The sequence below is a fragment of the Carcharodon carcharias genome (genome assembly GCF_017639515.1).
Source record: "Carcharodon carcharias isolate sCarCar2 chromosome 36 unlocalized genomic scaffold, sCarCar2.pri SUPER_36_unloc_2, whole genome shotgun sequence".
NCBI lineage: Eukaryota > Metazoa > Chordata > Chondrichthyes > Lamniformes > Lamnidae > Carcharodon > Carcharodon carcharias.
Window position 1 is genome coordinate 2622666 of NW_024470737.1, and position 26227 is coordinate 2648892.

Sequence of the window (26227 nt, forward strand, 5' to 3'; positions counted from 1 at the left end):
ACGGCTAGATGTAAGGTAAGCTGTGGGAAGGACACAGAGAGGCTGACGATACAAAGCTAGATGGAAGGTAAGCTGTGGGAAAGACACAGAGAGACTTACGATACAAAGCTTGATGGAAGGTATGCTGTGAGGAGGACACAGAGAAGCTGAAGATACAAAGTTAGATGGAAGGTAAGCTGTGAGGAGGACACAGAGAAGCTGACGATACAAAGCTAGATGGAAGGTAAGCTGTGAGGAATGACACAGAGAAGCTGATGATACAGACCTTGATGTAAGGTAAGCTGTGGGGAGGACACAGAGTGGCGGACGATACAAAGCTAGATTGAAGGTAAGCTGTGGGGAGTACACAGAGAGGCTGATGATACAAAGCTTGATGGAAGGTAAGCTGTGGGCAGGACACAGAGAGACTGACGATACACAGCTAGATGGAAGGTAAGCTGTGGATAGGACAAAGAGAGGGTGACGATACAAAGCTAGATGGAAGGTAAGCTGTGGTGACGACATAGAGAGGCTGACGATACAAAGCTGGATGGAATGTAAGCTTTGGGGAGGACACAGAGAGGCTGACGATACAGAGCTAGATGGAAGGTAAGCTGTGGGGAGGACACAGAGAGGCTAACGAAACAGAGCTAGAAGGAAGGTAAGCTGTTGGGAGGACACAGAGAGGCTGACGATACAAAGCAAGATGGAACGTAAGGTGAAAGGAGGACACAGACAGCCTGAAGATACATAGCTCGATGGATGGGAATCTGTGGGGAGGACAAAAGGAGGACACAGAGAGCCTGAAGATACATAGCTCGATGGATGGGAATCTGTGAGGAGGACACAGAGAAGCTGACGATACAAAGTTAGATGGAAGGAAAGCTGTGAGGAGGACACAGAGAAGCTGACGATACAAAGCTAGATGGAAGGTAAGCTGTGAGGAATGACACACAGAAGCTGACGATACAGAGCTTGATGGAAGGTAAGCTGTGGGGAGGACACAGAGAGACTTACCATACAGAGCTAGATGTAAGGTAAGCTGTGGGGAGGACACAGAGAGGCGGACAATACAAAGCTAGATTGAAGGTAAGCTGTGGGGAGGACACAGAGAGGCTGATGATACAAAGCTTGATGGAAGGTAAGCTGTGGGCAGGACACAGAGAGGCTGACGATACAAAGCTAGCTGGAAGGTATGCTGTGAGGAGGACACAGAGAGGCTGACGATACAAGGCTAGATGGAAGGTAAGCTGTGGTGAGAACACAGAGAGGCGGACGATAGAAAGCTAGATTGAAGGTAAGCTGTGGGGAGGACAGAAAGAAGCTGGCGATACAAAGCAAGATGGATGGTAAGGTGAAAGGAGGACACAGAGAAGCTGAAGATACATAGCTCGATGGAAGGTAAGCTGTTGGGAGGACAAAGAGTGGCTGACTCTTCAAAGCTAGATGGGAGTTAAGCTGTGGTGAGGACAAACAGAGGATGATGATACAAAGCTAGATGGAAGGCAAGCTGCGGGGAGGACACAGAGAGGCTGACGATACAAAGATAGATGGAAGGTAAGCTGTGAGGAGGACACAGAGAGGCTGACTATTGAAAGCTAGATGGAAGGTAAGCTGTGGGGAAGACACAGAGAAGCTGGCGATACAAAGCTAGATGGAAGGTAAGCTGTGAGGAGGACACAGAGAGGCTGACGATACAAAGCTAGATGGAAGGGAAGCTGTGGGGAGGACACAGAGAGGCTGACGATACAAAGTAGGATGGAAGGTCAGCTGTAACGAGGACACAGATAGGATGGTGATACAAAGCTACATGAAACATAAGTTGTGAGGAGGTCACAAAGAGGCTGACGATGCAAAGCTAGATGGAAGGTAAGCTGTGGGGAAGACACAGAGAGACTTACGATACAGATCAAGATGGAAGTTAAGCTGCGGGTAGGACACAGAGAGTCTGACGATACAAAGCAAGATGGAAGGTATGCTGTGAGGAGGACACAGAGAGGCTGACGATACAAAGCTAGATGGAAGGTAAGCTGTGGGGAGGACATAGAGAAGCTGACGATACAAAGCAAGATGGAAGGTACGCTGTGAGGAGGACACAGAGAGGCTGACGATACAAAGCTAGATGGAAGGTAAGCTGTGGGGAGGACATAGACAGGCTGACGAAGCAAAGCAAGAAGGAATGTAAGCTGTCAGGAGGACAAAGAGAGGCTGACTATACAAAGCTAGATGGAAGGTAAGCTGTGGGGAGGACATAGAGGGTGTGACGATACAAAGTAGGTTGGAAGGTAAGCTGTAAGGAGGACACAGAAACGATGATGATACAAAGCTAGTTGGAACGTAAGTTGTGAGGAGGTCACAGGGAAACTGACGATACAAAGCTAAAGAAAGGTAAGCTGTGAGGAGGACACAGGGAAGCTGACGATACAGAGCTAGATGGAAGGTAAGCTGTTTGGAGGACACAGAGAGGCTGACGATACAAAGATATATGTAAGGTAAGCTGTGAGGAGGACACAGAGAAGCTGACGATACAGAACTAGATGGAAGGAAAGCTGTGGCGTGGACACAGAGAGGCTGATGATACAAAGCTAGATGGAAGGTAAGCTGTGGATAGGACAAAGATAGGCTGACGATACAAAGCTAGATGGAAGATAAGCTGTGGTGTGGACACAGAGAGGCGGACGATACAAAGCTAGATGGAAGGTAAGCTGTGGTGACGACATAGAGAGGCTGACGATACAAAGATAGATGGAAGAAAAGCTGACGGAGGACACAGAGAGGCTGAAGATACAACGCTAGATGGAAGGTAAGCTGAGGGAGGACACAGAGAGGCTGAAGATACAACGCTAGATGGAAGCAAAGCTGTGGGGAGGACACAGAGAGGCTGAGAGTACAAAGCTAGATGGAAGGTAAGATGTGGGGATGACACAGAGAGACTTATGTAACAGAGCTATATGGAAGGTAAGCTGTGGGGAGGACACAGAGATGCTGACGATACAAAGCTAGATGGAAGGTAAGATTTGGGGACGACACAGAGAGAATTATGTAACAGAGCGATAAGGAAGGTAAGCTGTGGGGAGGAAACAGAGAGGCTGACGATACAAAGCTAGATGGAAGGTAAGCTGTGGGGAAGATACAGAGATACTTACGATACAAAGCTAGATGGAAGGTAAGCTGTGGGGAGGACACAGAGAGGCTGACGATACAAAGCTAGATGGAAGGTACGATTTGGGGATGACACAGAGAGAATTATGTAACAGTGCGATAAGGAAGGTAAGCTGTGGGCAGGAAACAAAGAGGCTGACGATACAAAGCTAGATGGAAGGTAAGCTGTGGGGAAGATACAGAGATACTTACGATACAAAGCTAGATGGAAGGTAAGCTTTGGGGAGGACACAGAGAGGCTGACGATACAAAGCTAGATAGTAGATAAGCTGTGAGGCTGACCCAGAGTGATTGACGATACAGAGCTAGATGGAAGGTAATCTGTGAGGAAGAAACAGAGAGGCTGACGATACACGGCTAGATGTAAGGTAAGCTGTGGGAAGGACACAGAGAGGCTGACGATACAAAGCTAGATGGAACGTAAGCTGCGGGGAGGACACAGAGAGGCTGACGATACAAAGCTAGATGGAAGGTAAGCTGTGGGGAGGACACAGAGAGGCTGATGATACAAAGCTAGATGGAACGTAAGCTGTGGGAAAGACACAGAGAGACTTACGATACAAAGCTAGATGGAAGGTATGCTGTGAGGAGGACACAGAGAAGCTGACGATACAAAGTTAGATGGAAGGTAAGCTGTGAGGAGGACACAGAGAAGCTGACGATACAAAGCTAGATGGAAGGTAAGCTGTGAGGAATGACACAGAGAAGCTGACGATACAGAGCTTGATGGAAGGTAAGCTGTGGGGAGGACACAGAGAGAATTACCATACAGAGCTAAATGTAAGGTAAGCTGTGGGGAGGACACAGAGAGGCGGACGATACAAAGCTAGATTGATGGTAAGCTGTGGGGAGGACACAGAGGCTGATGATACAAAGCTTGATGGAAGGTAAGCTGTGGGCAGGACACAGAGAGGCTGACGATACAAAGCTAGCTGGAAGGTATGCTGTGAGGAGGACACAGAGAGGCTGACGATACAAGGCTAGATGGAAGGTAAGCTGTGGTGAGAACACAGAGAGGCGGACGATAGAAAGCTAGATTGAAGGTAAGCTGTGGGGAGGACAGAAAGAAGCTGGCGATACAAAGCAAGATGGAAGGTAAGGTGAAAGGAGGACACAGAGAAGCTGAAGATACATAGCTCGATGGAAGGTAAGCTGTTGGGAGGACAAAGAGTGGCTGACTATTCAAAGCTAGATGGAAGTTAAGCTGTGGTGAGGACAAAGAGAGGATGATGATACAAAGCTAGATGGAAGGCAAGCTGCGGGGAGGACACAAAGAGGCTGACGATACAAAGATAGATGGAAGGTAAGCTGTGAGGAGGACACAGAGAGGCTGACTATTGAAAGCTAGATGGAAGGTAAGCTGTGGGGAAGACACAGAGAAGCTGACGATACAAAGCTAGATGGAAGGTAAGCTGTGGGGAGGACACAGAGAAGCTGACGATACAAAGCTAGATGGAAGGTAAGCTGTGGGGAGGACACACAGAGGCTGACGATAGAAAGCTAGATGGAAGGCAAGCTGCGAGGAGGACTCAGAGATGCTGACGATACAAAGCTAGATGCAAGGTAAGCTGTGAGGAGGACACAGAGAAGCTGACGATACAAAGCTAGATGGAAGGTAAGCTGTGGGGAGGACATGAAAGGCTGTCGATACAAAGCTAGTTGGAAGGTAAGCTGTGGGGAATATACAGAGAGACTTACGATACAGAGCTAGATGGAAGGTAAGCTGTGGGGAGGACACAGAGAGTCTGACGATACAAAGCTAGAGGGATGGTACGCTGTGAGGAGGACACAGGGAGGCTGACGATACAAAGGTAGATGGAAGGTAAGCTGTGAGGAGGACACAGAGAAGCTGACGATACAAAGCTAGATGGAAGGTAAGCTGTGGGGAGGACACAGAGAGTCTGACGATACAAAGCTAGATGGAAGGTACGCTGTGAGGAGGACACAGAGAGTCTGACGATACAAAGCAAGATGGAAGGTAAGCTGTGGGGAGGACATAGAGAGGCTGACGATGCAAAGCAAGAATGAATGTAAGCTGTCAGGAGGACACAGAGAGGCTGACTATACAAAGCCAGATGGAAGGTAAGCTGTGGGGAGGACACAGAGAGACTGACGATACAAAGTAGGATGGAAGTTAAGCTGTAAGGAGGACACAGATAGGATGATGATACAAAGCTAGATGTAACTTCAGTTGTGAGGAGGTCACAGAGAGGCTGACGATACAAAGCTAGATGGAAGGTAAGCTGTGAGGAGGACACAGAGAAGCTGTCGATACAGAACTAGATGGAAGGAAAGCTGTGGGGTGGACACATAGAGACTTACCATACACAGCTAGATAGAAGTTAAGCTGTGGGGAGGACACAGAGAGGCTGACGATACAAAGCTAGATGGAAGGTAAGCTGTGGATAGGACAAAGAGAGGCTGACGATACAAAGCTAGATGGAAGGTAAGCTGTGGTGTGGACACAGAGAGGCGGACGATACAAAGCTAGATGGAAGGTAAGCTGTGGTGACGACATAGAGAGGCTGTCGATACAAAGCTAGGTGGAATGTAAGCTGTGGTGACGACATAGAGAGGCTGACGATACAAAGCTAGATGGAATGTAAGCTTTGGGGAGGACACAGAGAGGCTGACGATACAGAGCTAGATGGAAGGTAAGCTGTGGGGAGGACACAGAGAGGCTGACGAAACAGAGCTAGAAGGAAGGTAAGCTGTTGGGAGGACACAGAGAGGCTGACGATACAAAGCAAGATGGAACGTAAGGTGAAAGGAGGACACAGAGAGCCTGAAGATACATAGCTCGATGGATGGGAATCTGTGGGGAGGACACAGAGTGGCTGACTATTCAAAGCTAGATGGAAGCTAAGCTGTGAGGAGGACACAGAGAAGCTTTCGATACAAAGCTAGATAGAAGGTAAGCTGTGGGGAGGACAAAGAGATGCTGATGATACAACGCTAGATGGAAGGTAAGCTGAGGGAGGAAACAGAGAGGCTGATGATACAAAGATAGATGGAAGGAAAGCTGTGAGGAGGACACAGAGAGGCTGACAGTACAAAGCTAGATGGAAGGTAAGATGTGGGGAAGACACAGAAAGAATTATGTAACAGAGCGATAATGAAGGTAAGCTGTGGGGAGGAAACAGAGAGGCTGACGATACAAAGCTAGATGGAAGGTAAGCTGTGGGGAAGATACAGAGATAGTTACAATACAGAGCTAGATGGAAGCTAAGCTGTGGGGAGGACACAGAGAGGCTGAAGATACAAAGCCAGGTGGAAGGTAAGCTGTGGGGAGGAAACAGAGAGGCTGACGATACAAAGCTAGATGGAAGGTAAGCTGTGGGGAGGACACAGAGAGGCTGACGATACAAAGCTAGATGGAAGGTAAGCTGTGGGGAAGACACAGAGAGACGTACGATACAAAGCTAGATGGAAGGTAAGCTGTGGTGAAGACACAGAGAGATGTACGATACAGAGCTATGCGGAAGTGAAGCTGTTGGGAGGACATAGAGACGCTACGATACAAAGCTAGATGGAAGGTAAGCGGTGGGGAGGACACAGAGAGTCTGACGATACAAAGCTAGAGGGAAGGTACGCTGTGAGGAGGACACAGGGAGGCTGACGATACAAAGCTAGATGGAAGGTAAGCTGTGAGGAGGACACAGAGAGGCTGACTATTGAAAGCTAGATGGAAGGTAAGCTGTGGGGAAGACACAGAGAAGCTGACGATACAAAGCTAGATGGAAGGTAAGCTGTGGGGAGGACACAGAGAGGCTGACGATACAAAGCTAGATGGAAGGTAAGCTGTGGGGAGGACACACAGAGGCTGACGATACAAAGCTAGATGCAAGGTAAGCTGTGAGGAGGACACAGAGAAGCTGACGATACAAAGCTAGATGGAAGGTAAGCTGTGGGGAGGACATAGAGAGGCTGTCGATACAAAGCTAGTTGGAAGGTAAGCTGTGGGGAATATACAGAGAGACTTACGATACAGAGCTAGATGGAAGGTAAGCTGTGGGGAGGACACAGAGAGGCTGATGATACAAAGATAGATGGAAGGTAAGCTGCGGGGAGGACACAGAGAGGCTGACGATACAAAGCTAGATGGAAGGTAAGCTGTGGGGAGGACACAGAGAGGCTGACGATACAAAGCTAGATGGAAGGTAAGCTGTGGGGAGGACACAGAGAGGCTGATGATACAAAGCTAGATGGAACGTAAGCTGTGGGAAAGACACAGAGAGACTTACGATACAAAGCTGGATGGAAGGTATGCTGTGAGGAGGACACAGAGAAGCTGACGATACAAAGTTAGATGGAAGGTAAGCTGTGAGGAGGACACAGAGAAGCTGACGATACAAAGCTAGATGGAAGGTAAGCTGTGAGGAATGACACAGAGAAGCTGACGATACAGAGCTTGATGGAAGGTAAGCTGTGGGGAGGACACAGAGAGACTTACCATACAGAGCTAGATGTAAGGTAAGCTGTGGGGAGGAGACAGAGAGGCGGACGATACAAAGCTAGATTGAAGGTAAGCTGTGGGGAGGACACAGAGGCTGATGATACAAAGCTTGATGGAAGGTAAGCTGTGGGCAGGACACAGAGAGGCTGACAATACAAAGCTAGCTGGAAGGTATGCTGTGAGGAGGACACAGAGAGGCTGACGATACAAGGCTAGATGGAAGGTAAGCTGTGGGGAGGACAGAAAGAAGCTGGCGATACAAAGCAAGATGGAAGGTAAGGTGAAAGGAGGACACAGAGAAGCTGAAGATACATAGCTCGATGGAAGGTAAGCTGTTGGGATGACAAAGAGTGGCTGACTATTCAAAGCTAGATGGAAGTTAAGCTGTGGTGAGGACAAAGAGAGGATGATGATACAAAGCTAGATGGAAGGCAAGCTGCGGGGAGGACACAGAGAGGCTGACGATACAAAGATAGATGGAAGGTAAGCTGTGAGGAGGACACAGAGAGGCTGACTATTGAAAGCTAGATGGAAGGTAAGCTGTGGGGAAGACACAGAGAAGCTGACGATACAAAGCTAGATGGAAGGTAAGCTGCGGGGAGGACACAGAGAAGCTGACGATACAAAGCTAGATGGAAGGTAAGCTGTGGGGAGGACACACAGAGGCTGACGATAGAAAGCTAGATGGAAGGCAAGCTGCGAGGAGGACTCAGAGATGCTGACGATACAAAGCTAGATGCAAGGTAAGCTGTGAGGAGGACACAGAGAAGCTGACGATACAAAGCTAGATGGAAGGTAAGCTGTGGGGAGGACATAGAAAGGCTGTCGATACAAAGCTAGTTGGAAGGTAAGCTGTGGGGAATATACAGAGAGACTTACGATACAGAGCTAGATGGAAGGTAAGCTGTGGGGAGGACACAGAGAGTCTGACGATACAAAGCTAGAGGGAAGGTACGCTGTGAGGAGGCCACAGGGAGGCTGACGATACAAAGGTAGATGGAAGGTAAGCTGTGAGGAGGACACAGAGAGGCTGACGATACAAAGCTAGATGGAAGGTAAGCTGTGGGGAGGACACAGAGAGGCTGACGATACAAAGTAGGATGGAAGGTAAGCTGTAACGAGGACACAGATAGGATGGTGATACAAAGCTTGATGAAACATAAGTTGTGAGGAGGTCACAAAGAGGCTGACGATGCAAAACTAGATGGAAGGTAAGCTGTGGGGAAGACACAGAGAGACTTACGATACAGATCAAGATGGAAGTTAAGCTGCGGGGAGGACACAGAGAGTCTGACGATACAAAGCAAGATGGAAGGTATGCTGTGAGGAGGACACAGAGAGGCTGATGATACAAAGCTAGATGGAAGGTAAGCTGTGGGGAGGACATAGAGAAGCTGACGATACAAAGCAAGATGGAAGGTACGCTGTGAGGAGGACACAGAGAGGCTGATGATACAAAGCTAGATGGAAGGTAAGCTGTGGGGAGGACATAGAGAGGCTGACGAAGCAAAGCAAGAAGGAATGTAAGCTGTCAGGAGGACACAGAGAGGCTGACTATACAAAGCTAGATGGAAGGTAAGCTGTGGGGAGGACATAGAGAGTGTGACGATACAAAGTAGGTTGGAAGTTAAGCTGTAAGGAGGACACAGAAACGATGATGATACAAAGCTAGTTGGAACGTAAGTTGTGAGGAGGTCACAGAGAGGCTGACGATACAAAGCTAAAGAAAGGTAAGCTGTGAGGAGGACACAGAGAAGCTGACGATACAGAGCTAGATGGAAGGTAAGCTGTTTGGAGGACACAGAGAGGCTGACGATACAAAGATATATGTAAGGTAAGCTGTGAGGAGGACACAGAGAAGCTGACGATACAGAACTAGATGGAAGGAAAGCTGTGGCGTGGACACAGAGAGGCTGACGATACAAAGCTAGATGGAAGGTAAGCTGTGGATAGGACAAAGATAGGCTGACGATACAAAGCTAGATGGAAGATAAGCTGTGGTGTGGACACAGAGAGGCGGACGATACAAAGCTAGATGGAAGGTAAACTGTGGTGACGACATAGAGAGGCTGACGATACAAAGATAGATGGAAGAAAAGCTGACGGAGGACACAGAGAGGCTGAAGATACAACGCTAGATGGAAGGTAAGATGAGGGAGGACACAGAGAGGCTGAAGATACAACGCTAGATGGAAGCAAAGCTGTGGGGAGGACACAGAGAGGCTGAGAGTACAAAGCTAGATGGAAGGTAAGATGTGGGGATGACACAGAGAGACTTATGTAACAGAGCTATATGGAAGGTAAGCTGTGGGGAGGACACAGAGATGCTGACGATACAAAGCTAGATGGAAGGTAAGATTTGGGGACGACACAGAGAGAATTATGTAACAGAGCGATAAGGAAGGTAAGCTGTGGGGAGGAAACAGAGAGGCTGACGATACAAAGCTAGATGGAAGGTAAGCTGTGGGGAAGATACAGAGATACTTACGATACAAAGCTAGATGGAAGGTAAGCTGTGGGGAGGACACAGAGAGGCTGACGATACAAAGATAGATGGAAGGTAAGCTGTGAGGAGGACACAGAGAGGCTGACTATTGAAAGCTAGATGGAAGGTAAGCTGTGGGGAAGACACAGAGAAGCTGACGATACACGGCTAGATGGAAGGTAAGCTGAGGGAAGGACACAGAGAGGCTGACGATACAAAGCTAGATGGAACGTAAGCTGCGGGGAGGACACAGAGAGGCTGACGATACAAAGCTAGATGGAAGGTAAGCTGTGGGGAGGACACAGAGAGGCTGATGATACAAAGCTAGATGGAACGTAAGCTGTGGGAAAGACACAGAGAGACTTACGATACAAAGCTAGATGGAAGGTATGCTGTGAGGAGGACACAGAGAAGCTGACGATACAAAGTTAGATGGAAGGTAAGCTGTGAGGAGGACACAGAGAAGCTGACGATACAAAGCTAGATGGAAGGTAAGCTGTGAGGAATGACACAGAGAAGCTGACGATACAGAGCTTGAAGGAAGGTAAGCTGTGGGGAGGACACAGAGAGACTTAGCATACAGAGCTAGATGTAAGGTAAGCTGTGGGGAGGACACAGAGAGGCGGACGATACAAAGCTAGATTGAAGGTAAGCTGTGGGGAGGACACAGAGGCTGATGATACAAAGCTTGATGGAAGGTAAGCTGTGGGGAAGATACAGAGATATTTACGATACAAAGCTAGATGGAAGGTAAGCTGTGGGGAGGACACAGAGAGGCTGACGATACAAAGCTAGATGGAAGGTACAATTTGGGGATGACACAGAGAGAATTATGTAACAGAGCGATAAGGAAGGTAAGCTGTGGGCAGGAAACAGAGAGGCTGACGCTACAAAGCTAGATGGAAGGTAAGCTGTGGGGAAGATACAGAGATACTTACGATACAAAGCTAGATGGAAGGTAAGCTTTGGGGAGGACACAGAGAGGCTGACGATACAAAGCTAGATAGTAGATAAGCTGTGAGGCTGACCCAGAGTGATTGACGATACAGAGCTAGATGGAAGGTAATCTGTGGGAAGAAAAAGAGAGGCTGACGATACACGGCTAGATGGAAGGTAAGCTGTGGGAAGGACACAGAGAGGCTGACGATACAAAGCTAGATGGAACGTAAGCTGCGGGGAGGACACAGAGAGGCTGAAGATACATAGCTCGATGGAAGGTAAGCTGTTGGGAGGACAAAGAGTGGCTGACTATTCAAAGCTAGATGGAAGTTAAGCTGTGGTGAGGACAAAGAGAGGATGATGATACAAAGCTAGATGGAAGGCAAGCTGCGGGGAGGACATAGAGAGGCTGACGATAAAAAGATAGATGGAAGGTAAGCTGTGAGGAGGACACAGAGAGGCTGACTATTGAAAGCTAGATGGAAGGTAAGCTGTGGGGAAGACACAGAGAAGCTGACGATACAAAGCTAGATGGAAGGTAAGCTGTGGGGAGGACACAGAGAGGCTGACGATACAAAGCTAGATGGAAGGTAAGCTGTGGGGAGGACACACAGAGGCTGACGATACAAAGCTAGATGCAAGGTAAGCTGTGAGGAGGACACAGAGAAGCTGACGATACAAAGCTAGATGGAAGGTAAGCTGTGGGGAGGACATAGAGAGGCTGTCGATACAAAGCTAGTTGGAAGGTAAGCTGTGGGGAATATACAGAGAGACTTACGATACAGAGCTAGATGGAAGGTAAGCTGTGGGGAGGACACAGAGAGGCTGATGATACAAAGATAGATGGAAGGTAAGCTGCGGGGAGGACACAGAGAGGCTGACGATACAAAGCTAGATGGAAGGTAAGCTGTGGGGAGGACACAGAGAGGCTGACGATACAAAGCTAGATGGAAGGTAAGCTGTGGGGAGGACACAGAGAGGCTGATGATACAAAGCTAGATGGAACGTAAGCTGTGGGAAAGACACAGAGAGACTTACGATACAAAGCTAGATGGAAGGTATGCTGTGAGGAGGACACAGAGAAGCTGACGATACAAAGTTAGATGGAAGGTAAGCTGTGAGGAGGACACAGAGAAGCTGACGATACAAAGCTAGATGGAAGGTAAGCTGTGAGGAATGACACAGAGAAGCTGACGATACAGAGCTTGATGGAAGGTAAGCTGTGGGGAGGACACAGAGAGACTTACCATACAGAGCTAGATGTAAGGTAAGCTGTGGGGAATATACAGAAAGACTTACGATACAGAGCTAGATGGAAGGTAAGCTGTGGGGAGGACAAAGAGAGGATGATGATACAAAGCTAGATGGAAGGCAAGCTGCGGGGAGGACACAAGAGGCTGACGATACAAAGATAGATGGAAGGTAAGCTGTGAGGAGGACACAGAGAGGCTGACTATTGAAAGCTAGATGGAAGGTAAGCTGTGGTGAAGACACAGAGAAGCTGACGATACAAAGCTAGATGGAAGGTAAGCTGTGGGGAGGACACAGAGAAGCTGACGATACAAAGCTAGATGGAAGGTAAGCTGTGAGGGAGGACACACAGAGGCTGACGATAGAAAGCTAGATGGAAGGCAAGCTGCTGGGAGGACTCAGAGATGCTGACGATACAAAGCTAGATGCAAGGTAAGCTGTGAGGAGGACACAGAGAAGCTGACGATACAAAGCTAGATGGAAGGTAAGCTGTGGGGAGGACATAGAAAGGCTGTCGATACAAAGCTAGTTGGAAGGTAAGCTGTGGGGAATATACAGAGAGACTTGACGATACAGAGCTAGATGGAAGGTAAGCTGTGGGGAGGACACAGAGAGGCTGACGATACAAAGCTAGAGGGATGGTACGCTGTGAGGAGGACACAGGGAGGCTGACGATACAAAGGTAGATGGAAGGTAAGCTGTGAGGAGGACACAGAGAGGATGACGATACAAAGCAAGATGGAAGGTAAGCTGTGAGGAGGACACAGAGAGGCTGACGATAGAAAGCTAGATGCAAGGTAAGCTGTGAGGAGGACACAGAGAAGCTGACGTTACAAAGCTAGATGGAAGGCAAGCTGCGACGAGGACTCAGAGATGCTAACGATACAAAGCGAGATGCAAGGTAAGCTGTGAGGAGGACACAGAGAGCTGACGATACAAAGCTAGATGGAAGGTAAGCTGTGGGGAGGACACAGAGAGTCTGACGATACAAAGCTAGATGGAAGGTACGCTGTGAGGAGGACACAGAGAGTCTGACGATACAAAGCAAGATGGAAGGTAAGCTGTGGGGAGGACACACAGAGGCTGACGATACAAAGCTAGATGCAAGGTAAGCTGTGAGGAGGACACAGAGAAGCTGACGATACAAAGCTAGATGGAAGGTAAGCTGTGGGGAGGACATAGAGAGGCTGTCGATACAAAGCTAGTTGGAAGGTAAGCTGTGGGGAATATACAGAGAGACTTACGATACAGAGCTAGATGGAAGGTAAGCTGTGGGGAGGACACAGAGAGGCTGATGATACAAAGATAGATGGAAGGTAAGCTGCGGGGAGGACACAGAGAGGCTGACGATACAAAGCTAGATGGAAGGTAAGCTGTGGGGAGGACACAGAGAGGCTGACGATACAAAGCTAGATGGAAGGTAAGCTGTGGGGAGGACACAGAGAGGCTGACGATACAAAGCTAGATGGAACGTAAGCTGTGGGAAAGACACAGAGAGACTTACGATACAAAGCTGGATGGAAGGTACGCTGTGAGGAGGACACAGAGAAGCTGACGATACAGAGCTAGATGGAAGGTAAGCTGTGGTGTGGACACAGAGAGGCGGACGATACAAAGCTAGATGGAAGGTAAGCTGTGGTGACGACATAGAGAGGCTGTCGATACAAAGCTAGGTGGAATGTAAGCTGTGGTGACGACATAGAGAGGCTGACGATACAAAGCTAGATGGAATGTAAGCTTTGGGGAGGACACAGAGAGGCTGACGATACAGAGCTAGATGGAAGGTAAGCTGTGGGGAGGACACAGAGAGGCTGACGAAACAGAGCTAGAAGGAAGGTAAGCTGTTGGGAGGACACAGAGAGGCTGACGATACAAAGCAAGATGGAACGTAAGGTGAAAGGAGGACACAGAGAGCCTGAAGATACATAGCTCGATGGATGGGAATCTGTGGGGAGGACACAGAGTGGCTGACTATTCAAAGCTAGATGGAAGCTAAGCTGTGAGGAGGACACAGAGAAGCTTTCGATACAAAGCTAGATAGAAGGTAAGCTGTGGGGAGGACAAAGAGATGCTGATGATACAACGCTAGATGGAAGGTAAGCTGAGGGAGGAAACAGAGAGGCTGATGATACAAAGATAGATGGAAGGAAAGCTGTGAGGAGGACACAGAGAGGCTGACAGTACAAAGCTAGATGGAAGGTAAGATGTGGGGAAGACACAGAAAGAATTATGTAACAGAGCGATAATGAAGGTAAGCTGTGGGGAGGAAACAGAGAGGCTGACGATACAAAGCTAGATGGAAGGTAAGCTGTGGGGAAGATACAGAGATAGTTACAATACAGAGCTAGATGGAAGCTAAACTGTGGGGAGGACACAGAGAGGCTGAAGATACAAAGCCAGGTGGAAGGTAAGCTGTGGGGAGGAAACAGAGAGGCTGACGATACAAAGCTAGATGGAAGGTAAGCTGTGGGGAGGACACAGAGAGGCTGACGATACAAAGCTAGATGGAAGGTAAGCTGTGGGGAAGACACAGAGAGACGTACGATACAAAGCTAGATGGAAGGTAAGCTGTGGTGAAGACACAGAGAGATGTACGATACAGAGCTAGTGCGGAAGTGAAGCTGTGGGGAATACAGAGAGACTTACGATACAGAGCTAGATGGAAGGTAAGCTGTGGGGAGGACACAGAGAGTCTGACGATACAAAGCTAGAGGGAAGGTACGCTGTGAGGAGGACACAGGGAGGCTGACGATACAAAGGTAGATGGAAGGTAAGCTGTGAGGAGGACACAGAGAGGCTGACGATACAAAGCTAGATGGAAGGTAAGCTGTGGGGAGGACACAGAGAGGCTGACGATACAAAGTAGGATGGAAGGTAAGCTGTAACGAGGACACAGATAGGATGGTGATACAAAGCTTGATGAAACATAAGTTGTGAGGAGGTCACAAAGAGGCTGACGATGCAAAGCTAGATGGAAGGTAAGCTGTGGGGAAGACACAGAGAGACTTACGATACAGATCAAGATGGAAGTTAAGCTGCGGGGAGGACACAGAGAGTCTGACGATACAAAGCAAGATGGAAGGTATGCTGTGAGGAGGACACAGAGAGGCTGATGATACAAAGCTAGATGGAAGGTAAGCTGTGGGGAGGACATAGAGAAGCTGACGATACAAAGCAAGATGGAAGGTACGCTGTGAGGAGGACACAGAGAGGCTGATGATACAAAGCTAGATGGAAGGTAAGCTGTGGGGAGGACATAGAGAGGCTGACGAAGCAAAGCAAGAAGGAATGTAAGCTGTCAGGAGGACACAGAGAGGCTGACTATACAAAGCTAGATGGAAGGTAAGCTGTGGGGAGGACATAGAGAGTGTGACGATACAAAGTAGGTTGGAAGTTAAGCTGTAAGGAGGACACAGAAACGATGATGATACAAAGCTAGTTGGAACGTAAGTTGTGAGGAGGTCACAGAGAGGCTGACGATACAAAGCTAAAGAAAGGTAAGCTGTGAGGAGGACACAGAGAAGCTGACGATACAGAGCTAGATGGAAGGTAAGCTGTTTGGAGGACACAGAGAGGCTGACGATACAAAGATATATGTAAGGTAAGCTGTGAGGAGGACACAGAGAAGCTGACGATACAGAACTAGATGGAAGGAAAGCTGTGGCGTGGACACAGAGAGGCTGACGATACAAAGCTAGATGGAAGGTAAGCTGTGGATAGGACAAAGATAGGCTGACGATACAAAGCTAGATGGAAGATAAGCTGTGGTGTGGACACAGAGAGGCGGACGATACAAAGCTAGATGGAAGGTAAACTGTGGTGACGACATAGAGAGGCTGACGATACAAAGATAGATGGAAGAAAAGCTGACGGAGGACACAGAGAGGCTGAAGATACAACGCTAGATGGAAGGTAAGATGAGGGAGGACACAGAGAGGCTGAAGATACAACGCTAGATGGAAGCAAAGCTGTGGGGAGGACACAGAGAGGCTGAGAGTACAAAGCTAGATGGAAGGTAAGATGTGGGGATGACACAGAGAGACTTATGTAACAGAGCTATATGGAAGGTAAGCTGTGGGGAGGACACAGAGATGCTGACGATACAAAGCTAGATGGAAGGTAAGATTTGGGGACGACACAGAGAGAATTATGTAACAGAGCGATAAGGAAGGTAAGCTGTGGGGAGGAAACAGAGAGGCTGACGATACAAAGCTAGATGGAAGGTAAGCTGTGGGGAAGATACAGAGATACTTACGATACAAAGCTAGATGGAAGGTAAGCTGTGGGGAGGACACAGAGAGGCTGACGATACAAAGATAGATGGAAGGTAAGCTGTGAGGAGGACACAGAGAGGCTGACTATTGAAAGCTAGATGGAAGGTAAGCTGTGGGGAAGACACAGAGAAGCTGACGATACACGGCTAGATGGAAGGTAAGCTGAGGGAAGGACACAGAGAGGCTGACGATACAAAGCTAGATGGAACGTAAGCTGCGGGGAGGACACAGAGAGGCTGACGATACAAAGCTAGATGGAAGGTAAGCTGTGGGGAGGACACAGAGAGGCTGATGATACAAAGCTAGATGGAACGTAAGCTGTGGGAAAGACACAGAGAGACTTACGATACAAAGCTAGATGGAAGGTATGCTGTGAGGAGGACACAGAGAAGCTGACGATACAAAGTTAGATGGAAGGTAAGCTGTGAGGAGGACACAGAGAAGCTGACGATACAAAGCTAGATGGAAGGTAAGCTGTGAGGAATGACACAGAGAAGCTGACGATACAGAGCTTGAAGGAAGGTAAGCTGTGGGGAGGACACAGAGAGACTTAGCATACAGAGCTAGATGTAAGGTAAGCTGTGGGGAGGACACAGAGAGGCGGACGATACAAAGCTAGATTGAAGGTAAGCTGTGGGGAGGACACAGAGGCTGATGATACAAAGCTTGATGGAAGGTAAGCTGTGGGGAAGATACAGAGATATTTACGATACAAAGCTAGATGGAAGGTAAGCTGTGGGGAGGACACAGAGAGGCTGACGATACAAAGCTAGATGGAAGGTACAATTTGGGGATGACACAGAGAGAATTATGTAACAGAGCGATAAGGAAGGTAAGCTGTGGGCAGGAAACAGAGAGGCTGACGCTACAAAGCTAGATGGAAGGTAAGCTGTGGGGAAGATACAGAGATACTTACGATACAAAGCTAGATGGAAGGTAAGCTTTGGGGAGGACACAGAGAGGCTGACGATACAAAGCTAGATAGTAGATAAGCTGTGAGGCTGACCCAGAGTGATTGACGATACAGAGCTAGATGGAAGGTAATCTGTGGGGAAGAAACAGAGAGGCTGACGATACACGGCTAGATGGAAGGTAAGCTGTGGGAAGGACACAGAGAGGCTGACGATACAAAGCTAGATGGAACGTAAGCTGCGGGGAGGACACAGAGAGGCTGAAGATACATAGCTCGATGGAAGGTAAGCTGTTGGGAGGACAAAGAGTGGCTGACTATTCAAAGCTAGATGGAAGTTAAGCTGTGGTGAGGACAAAGAGAGGATGATGATACAAAGCTAGATGGAAGGCAAGCTGCGGGGAGGACATAGAGAGGCTGACGATAAAAAGATAGATGGAAGGTAAGCTGTGAGGAGGACACAGAGAGGCTGACTATTGAAAGCTAGATGGAAGGTAAGCTGTGGGGAAGACACAGAGAAGCTGACGATACAAAGCTAGATGGAAGGTAAGCTGTGGGGAGGACACAGAGAGGCTGACGATACAAAGCTAGATGGAAGGTAAGCTGTGGGGAGGACACACAGAGGCTGACGATACAAAGCTAGATGCAAGGTAAGCTGTGAGGAGGACACAGAGAAGCTGACGATACAAAGCTAGATGGAAGGTAAGCTGTGGGGAGGACATAGAGAGGCTGTCGATACAAAGCTAGTTGGAAGGTAAGCTGTGGGGAATATACAGAGAGACTTACGATACAGAGCTAGATGGAAGGTAAGCTGTGGGGAGGACACAGAGAGGCTGATGATACAAAGATAGATGGAAGGTAAGCTGCGGGGAGGACACAGAGAGGCTGACGATACAAAGCTAGATGGAAGGTAAGCTGTGGGGAGGACACAGAGAGGCTGACGATACAAAGCTAGATGGAAGGTAAGCTGTGGGGAGGACACAGAGAGGCTGATGATACAAAGCTAGATGGAACGTAAGCTGTGGGAAAGACACAGAGAGACTTACGATACAAAGCTAGATGGAAGGTATGCTGTGAGGAGGACACAGAGAAGCTGACGATACAAAGTTAGATGGAAGGTAAGCTGTGAGGAGGACACAGAGAAGCTGACGATACAAAGCTAGATGGAAGGTAAGCTGTGAGGAATGACACAGAGAAGCTGACGATACAGAGCTTGATGGAAGGTAAGCTGTGGGGAGGACACAGAGAGACTTACCATACAGAGCTAGATGTAAGGTAAGCTGTGGGGAGGAGACAGAGAGGCGGACGATACAAAGCTAGATTGAAGGTAAGCTGTGGGGAGGACACAGAGGCTGATGATACAAAGCTTGATGGAAGGTAAGCTGTGGGCAGGACACAGAGAGGCTGACAATACAAAGCTAGCTGGAAGGTATGCTGTGAGGAGGACACAGAGAGGCTGACGATACACGGCTAGATGGAAGGTAAGCTGTGGTGAGAACACAGAGAGGCGGACGATACAAAGCTAGATTGAAGGTAAGCTGTGGGGAGGACAGAAAGAAGCTGGCGATACAAAGCAAGATGGAAGGTAAGGTGAAAGGAGGACACAGAGAAGCTGAAGATACATAGCTGGATGGAAGGTAAGCTGTTGGGATGACAAAGAGTGGCTGACTATTCAAAGCTAGATGGAAGTTAAGCTGTGGTGAGGACAAAGAGAGGATGATGATACAAAGCTAGATGGAAGGCAAGCTGCGGGGAGGACACAGAGAGGCTGACGATACAAAGCTAGATAGTAGATAAGCTGTGAGGCTGACCCAGAGTGATTGACGATACAGAGCTAGATGGAAGGTAATCTGTGGGGAAGAAAAAGAGAGGCTGACGATACACGGCTAGATGGAAGGTAAGCTGTGGGAAGGACACAGAGAGGCTGACGATACAAAGCTAGATGGAACGTAAGCTGCGGGGAGGACACAGAGAGGCTGAAGATACATAGCTCGATGGAAGGTAAGCTGTTGGGAGGACAAAGAGTGGCTGACTATTCAAAGCTAGATGGAAGTTAAGCTGTGGTGAGGACAAAGAGAGGATGATGATACAAAGCTAGATGGAAGGCAAGCTGCGGGGAGGACATAGAGAGGCTGACGATAAAAAGATAGATGGAAGGTAAGCTGTGAGGAGGACACAGAGAGGCTGACTATTGAAAGCTAGATGGAAGGTAAGCTGTGGGGAAGACACAGAGAAGCTGACGATACAAAGCTAGATGGAAGGTAAGCTGTGGGGAGGACACAGAGAGGCTGACGATACAAAGCTAGATGGAAGGTAAGCTGTGGGGAGGACACACAGAGGCTGACGATACAAAGCTAGATGCAAGGTAAGCTGTGAGGAGGACACAGAGAAGCTGACGATACAAAGCTAGATGGAAGGTAAGCTGTGGGGAGGACACAGAGAGGCTGACGATACAAAGCTAGATGGAAGGTAAGCTGTGGGGAAGGATACAGAGAGGCTGACGATACAAGCTAGATGGAAGGTAAGCTGTGGGGAGGACACAGAGAGGCTGATGATACAAAGCTAGATGGAAGGTAAGCTGCTGGGAGGACACAGAGAGGCTGACGATACAAAGCTAGATGGAAGGTAAGCTGTGGGAGGACACAGAGAGGCTGACGATACAAAGCTAGATGGAAGGTAAGCTGTGGGGAGGACACAGAGAGGCTGACGATACAAAGCTAGATGGAACGTAAGCTGTGGGAAAGACACAGAGAGACTTACGATACAAAGCTGGATGGAAGGTAAGCTGTGAGGAGGACACAGAGAAGCTGACGATACAAAGTTAGATGGAAGGTAAGCTGTGAGGAGGACACAGAGAAGCTGACGATACAAAGCTAGATGGAAGGTAAGCTGTGAGGAATGACACAGAGAAGCTGACGATACAGAGCTTGATGGAAGGTAAGCTGTGGGGAGGACACAGAGAGACTTACCATACAGAGCTAGATGTAAGGTAAGCTGTGGGGAGGAGACAGAGAGGCGGACGATACAAAGCTAGATTGAAGGTAAGCTGTGGGGAGGACACAGAGGCTGATGATACAAAGCTTGATGGAAGGTAAGCTGTGGGCAGGACACAGAGAGGCTGACAATACAAAGCTAGCTGGAAGGTATGCTGTGAGGAGGACACAGAGAGGCTGACGATACAAGGCTAGATGGAAGGTAAGCTGTGGTGAGAACACAGAGAGGCGGACGATACAAAGCTAGATTGAAGGTAAGCTGTGGGGAGGACAGAAAGAAGCTGGCGATACAAAGCAAGATGGAAGGTAAGGTGAAAGGAGGACACAGAGAAGCTGAAGATACATAGCTCGATGGAAGGTAAGCTGTTGGGATGACAAAGAGTGGCTGACTATTCAAAGCTAGATGGAAGTTAAGCTGTGGTGAGGACAAAGAGAGGATGATGATACAAAGCTAGATGGAAGGCAAGCTGCGGGGAGGACACAGAGAGGCTGACGATACAAAGATAGATGGAAGGTAAGCTGTGAGGAGGACACAGAGAGGCTGACTATTGAAAGCTAGATGGAAGGTAAGCTGTGGGGAAGACACAGAGAAGCTGACGATACAAAGCTAGATGGAAGGTAAGCTGCGGGAGGACACAGAGAAGCTGACGATACAAAGCTAGATGGAAGGTAAGCTGTGGGGAGGACACACAGAGGCTGACGATAGAAAGCTAGATGGAAGGCAAGCTGCGAGGAGGACTCAGAGATGCTGACGATACAAAGCTAGATGCAAGGTAAGCTGTGAGGAGGACACAGAGAAGCTGACGATACAAAGCTAGATGGAAGGTAAGCTGTGGGGAGGACATAGAAAGGCTGTCGATACAAAGCTAGTTGGAAGGTAAGCTGTGGGGAATATACAGAGAGACTTACGATACAGAGCTAGATGGAAGGTAAGCTGTGGGGAGGACACAGAGAGTCTGACGATACAAAGCTAGAGGAAGGTACGCTGTGAGGAGGCCACAGGAGGCTGACGATACAAAGGTAGATGGAAGGTAAGCTGTGAGGAGGACACAGAGAGGCTGACGATACAAAGCTAGATGGAAGGTAAGCTGTGGGAGGACACAGAGAGGCTGACGATACAAAGTAGGATGGAAGGTAAGCTGTAACGAGGACACAGATAGGATGTGATACAAAGCTTGATGAAACATAAGTTGTGAGGAGGTCACAAAGAGGCTGACGATGCAAAACTAGATGGAAGGTAAGCTGTGGCGAGGACACAGAGAGACTTACGATACAGATCAAGATGGAAGTTAAGCTGCGGGAGGACACAGAGAGTCTGACGATACAAAGCAAGATGGAAGGTAGCTGTGAGGAGGACACAGAGAGGCTGATGATACAAAGCTAGATGAAGGTAAGCTGTGGGGAGGACACAGAGAAGGCTGACGATACAAAGCTAGATGGAAGGTAAGCTGTGAGGAGGACACAGAGAGGCTGACGATACAAAGCTAGATGGAAGGTAAGCTGTGGGGAGGACAAAGAGAGGCTGACGAAGCAAAGGCTAGAAGGAAGGTAAGCTGTCAGGAGGACACAGAGAGGCTGACGATACAAAGCTAGATGGAAGGTAAGCTGTGGGGAGGACATAGAGAGGCTGACGATACAAAGTAGGTTGGAAGGTTAGCTGTAGGAGGACACAGAAACGATGAGATACAAAGCTAGATGGAACGGTAAGTTGTGAGGAGGTCACAGAGAGGCTGACGATACAAAGCTAGATGAAGGTAAGCTGTGAGGAGGACACAGAGAGGCTGACAATACAAGCTAGATGGAAGGTAAGCTGCTGGAGGACACAGAGAGGCTGACGATACAGAGCTAGATGAAAGGTAAGCTATGAGGAGGACACAGAGAGCTGACGATACAAAGCTAAGATGGAAGGTAAGCTGTGGTGAGGACACAGAGAGGCTGACGATACAAAGCTAGATGGAAGGTAAGCTGTGGTGAGGACAAAGAGAGCTGACGATACAAAGCTAGATGAAGGTAAGCTGTGGGAGGACACAGAGAGGCTGACGATACAAGAGCTAGATGGAAGGTAAGCTGTGGGGAGGACACAGAGAGCTGACGATACAAAGCTAGATGGAAGGTAAGCTGTGGGAGGACACAGAGAAGCTGACGATACAAAGCTAGATGGAAGGTAAGCTGTGGGGAGGACACAGAGAGGCTGACGATACAAAGCTAGATGGAAGGTAATGCTGTGGGGAGGACACAGAGAGCTGACTATACAAAGCTAGATGGAAGGTAAGCTGTGGGAGGACACAGAGAGGCTGACGATACAAAGCTAGATGGAAGGTAAGCTGTGGGGAGGACACAGAGAGCTGACGATACAAAGCTAGATGGAAGGTAAGCTGTGGAGGAGGACACAGAGAGGCTGACGATACAAAGCTAGATGGAAGTTAAGCTGTGGGAGGGGACACAGAGAGGCTGACGATACAAAGCTAGATGGAAGGTAAGCTGTGGGAAGGACAAAGAGAGGCTGGACGATACAGAAGCTAGATGGAAGGTAAGCTGTGGGGAGGACACAGAGAGGCGAAGATACAAAGCTAGATGGAAGGTAAGCTGTGGGAGGACACAGAGAGGCGTGACGATACAAGCTAGATTGGAAGGTAAGCTGTGGGGACGGACACAAGAGGCTGAAGATACAAAGCTAGATGGAAGGTAAGCTGTGGTGAGGACACAGAGAGGCTGACGTACAGAGCTATATGGAAGGTAGCTGTGGGGAGGACACAGAGAGGCTGACGATACAAGAGCTAGATGGAAGGTAAGCTTGTGGGGAGACACAGAGAGGCGGACGATACAGACGCTAGATGAAGGTAAGGCTGTGGGGAGGACAACAGAAGCTGACGATACAAAGCTAGATGGAAGGTAGAGCTGTGGGGAGGCACACAGAGAGGCTGACGATAGCAAAGCTAGATGAAGGTAAGCTGTGGGGAGGACACAGAGAGTCTGAAGATACAAAGCTAGATGGAAGGTAAGCTGAGGGAGGAAACAGAGAGGCTGACGATACAAAGCTAGATGGAACGTAAGCTGTGAGGAGGGACACAGAGAGGCTGGACGATACAAGCTAGATGGAAGTTAAGCTGTGGGAGGACACAGAGAGTATGACGATACAAAGCTAGATGGAAGGTAAGCTGTGAGGAGAAACAGAGAGGCTGACGATACAAAGCTAGATGAAGGTAAGCTTGTGGGGAGGACATCAGAGAGAGCTGACGATACAAAGCTAGATGGAAGCTAAGCTGGAGGAGGACACAGAGAGGCTGACTATACAAAGCCAGATGGAAGGTAAGCTGTGGGGAGGACACAGAGAGGCTGACGATACAAAGGCTAGATGGAAGTAAGCTGTGGGGAGGACACAGAGAGGCTGATGATACAAAGCTAGATGGAAGGTAAGCTGCTGGGAGGACACAGAGAGGCTGACGATACAAAGCTAGATGGAAGGTAAGCTGTGGGGAGGACACAGAGAGGCTGACGATACAAAGCTAGATGGAAGGTAAGCTGTGGGGGAGACACAAGAGGCTGACGATACAAAGCTAGATGGAAGGTAAGCTGTGAGGGAGGACACAGAGAGGCTGACGATACAGAAGCTAGATGAAGGTAAGCTGTGGGGAGGACACAGAGAAGCTGACGATACAAAGCTAGATGGAAGGTAAGCTGTGGGGAGGACACAGAGAGGCTGACGATACAAAGCTAGATGGAAGGTAAGCTGTGGGGAGGACACAGAGAGGCTGACGATACAAAGCTAGATGGAAGGTAAGCTGTGTGGAGGACACAGAGAGGCTGACGATACAAAGCTAGATGGAAGGTAAGCTGTGAGGAGGACACAGAGAGGCTGACGATACAAAGCTAGATGGAAGGTAAGCTGTGAGGAGGACACAGAGAGGCTGACGATACAAAGCTAGATGGAGGTAAGCTGTGGGAGGACACAGAGAGGACTGACGATACAAAAGCTAGATGGAAGTTAAGCTGTGAGGAGGACACAGAGAGGATGACGAAGCAAAGCTAGATGGAAGGTAAGCTGTGAGGAGGACACAGAGAGGCTGACGATACAAAGCTAGATGGAAGGTAAGCTGTGAGGAGGACTACAGAGATGCTGACGATACAAAGCTAGATGGAAGGTAAGCTGTGAGGAGGACCACAGACGATGCTGACGATACAAAGCTAGATGCAAGGTAAGCTGTGAGGAGGACACAGAGAAGCTGACGATACAAGCTAGATGGAAGGTAAGCTGTGGGAGGACACAGAGAGTCTGACGATACAAAGCTAGATGGAAGTAAGCTGTGAGGAGGACACAGAGAGGCTGACGATACAAAGCAAGATGGAAGTAAGCTGTGGGAGGACACAGAGAGGCTGACGATAGAAAGCTAGATGAGGTAAGCTGTGAGGAGGACACAGAGAGCTGACGATACAAAGCTAGATGGAGGTAAGCTGTGAGGAGGACACAGAGATGCTGACGATACAGAGCTAGATGGAAGGTAAGCTGTGGGGAGGACACAGAGAGGCTGACGAAACAGAGCTAGAAGGAAGGTAAGCTGTTGGGAGGAGACAGAGAGGCGGACGATACAAAGCTAGATTGAAGGTAAGCTGTGGGGAGGACACAGAGGCTGATGATACAAAGCTTGATGGAAGGTAAGCTGTGGGGAGGACACAGAGAGGCTGACGATACAAAGCTAGATGGAAGGAAAGCTGTGAGAGGACACAGAGAGGCTGACGATACAAAGGCTAGATGGAAGGTAAGCTGTGGAGGAGGACACAGAGAGGCTGACGATACAAAAGCTAGATGGAAGGTAAGCTGTGGGGAGGACACAGAGAGGCTGACGATACAAAGCTAGATGGAAGGTAAGCTGTGAGGAAGACACAGAGAGGCTGACGATACAGAGCTAGATGGAAGGTAAGCTGTGGGGAGGACAACAGAGAGAGTGACGATACAAAGCTAGATGGAAGCTAAGCTGTGGGGAGGACACAGAAGAGGCTGACGATACAAAGCAGATGGACGGTAAGCTGTGTGGAGGACACAGAGAGGCTGACGATACAAAGCCTAGATGAAGGTAAGCTGTGGGTAGGACACAGAGAAGGCTGACGATACAAAGCTAGATGGAAGGTAAGCTGTGGTGGAGACACAGAGAGACTGACGATACAAAGCTATATGGAAGGTAAGCTGTGGAGGACACAGAGACGCTTGACGATACAAAGCTAGATGGAAGGTAAGCTGTGGAGTGGACACAGAGCAGCTGACGATACAAAGCTAGATGGAAGGTAAGCTGTGGGAGGACACAGATAGGCTGACGATACAAAGCTAGATGGAAGGTAAGCTGTGAGGATGACACAGAGAGGCTGACGATACAAGCTAGATGGAAGGTAAACTGTGGGAGGACACAGAGAGGCTGACGATACAAAGCTAGATGGAAGGTAAGCTGTGGGGAGACACAGAGAGGCTGACGATACAAAGCTAGATGGAAGGTAAGCTGTGGGAGGACACAGAGAGGCTGACGATACAAAGCTAGATGGAAGTAAGCTGTGGGAGGACACAGAGAGGCTGACGATACAAAGCTAGATGGAAGGTAAGCTGTGGGGAGGACACAGAGAGGCTGACGATACAAGCTAGATGGAAGGTAAGCTGTGGGGAGGACACAGAGAGGCTGACGATACAAAGCTAGATGGAAGGTAAGCTGTGAGGAGGACACAGAGAGCTGACGATACAAAGCTAGATGGAAGGTAAGCTGTGAGGAGGACACAGAGAGCTGACGATACAAA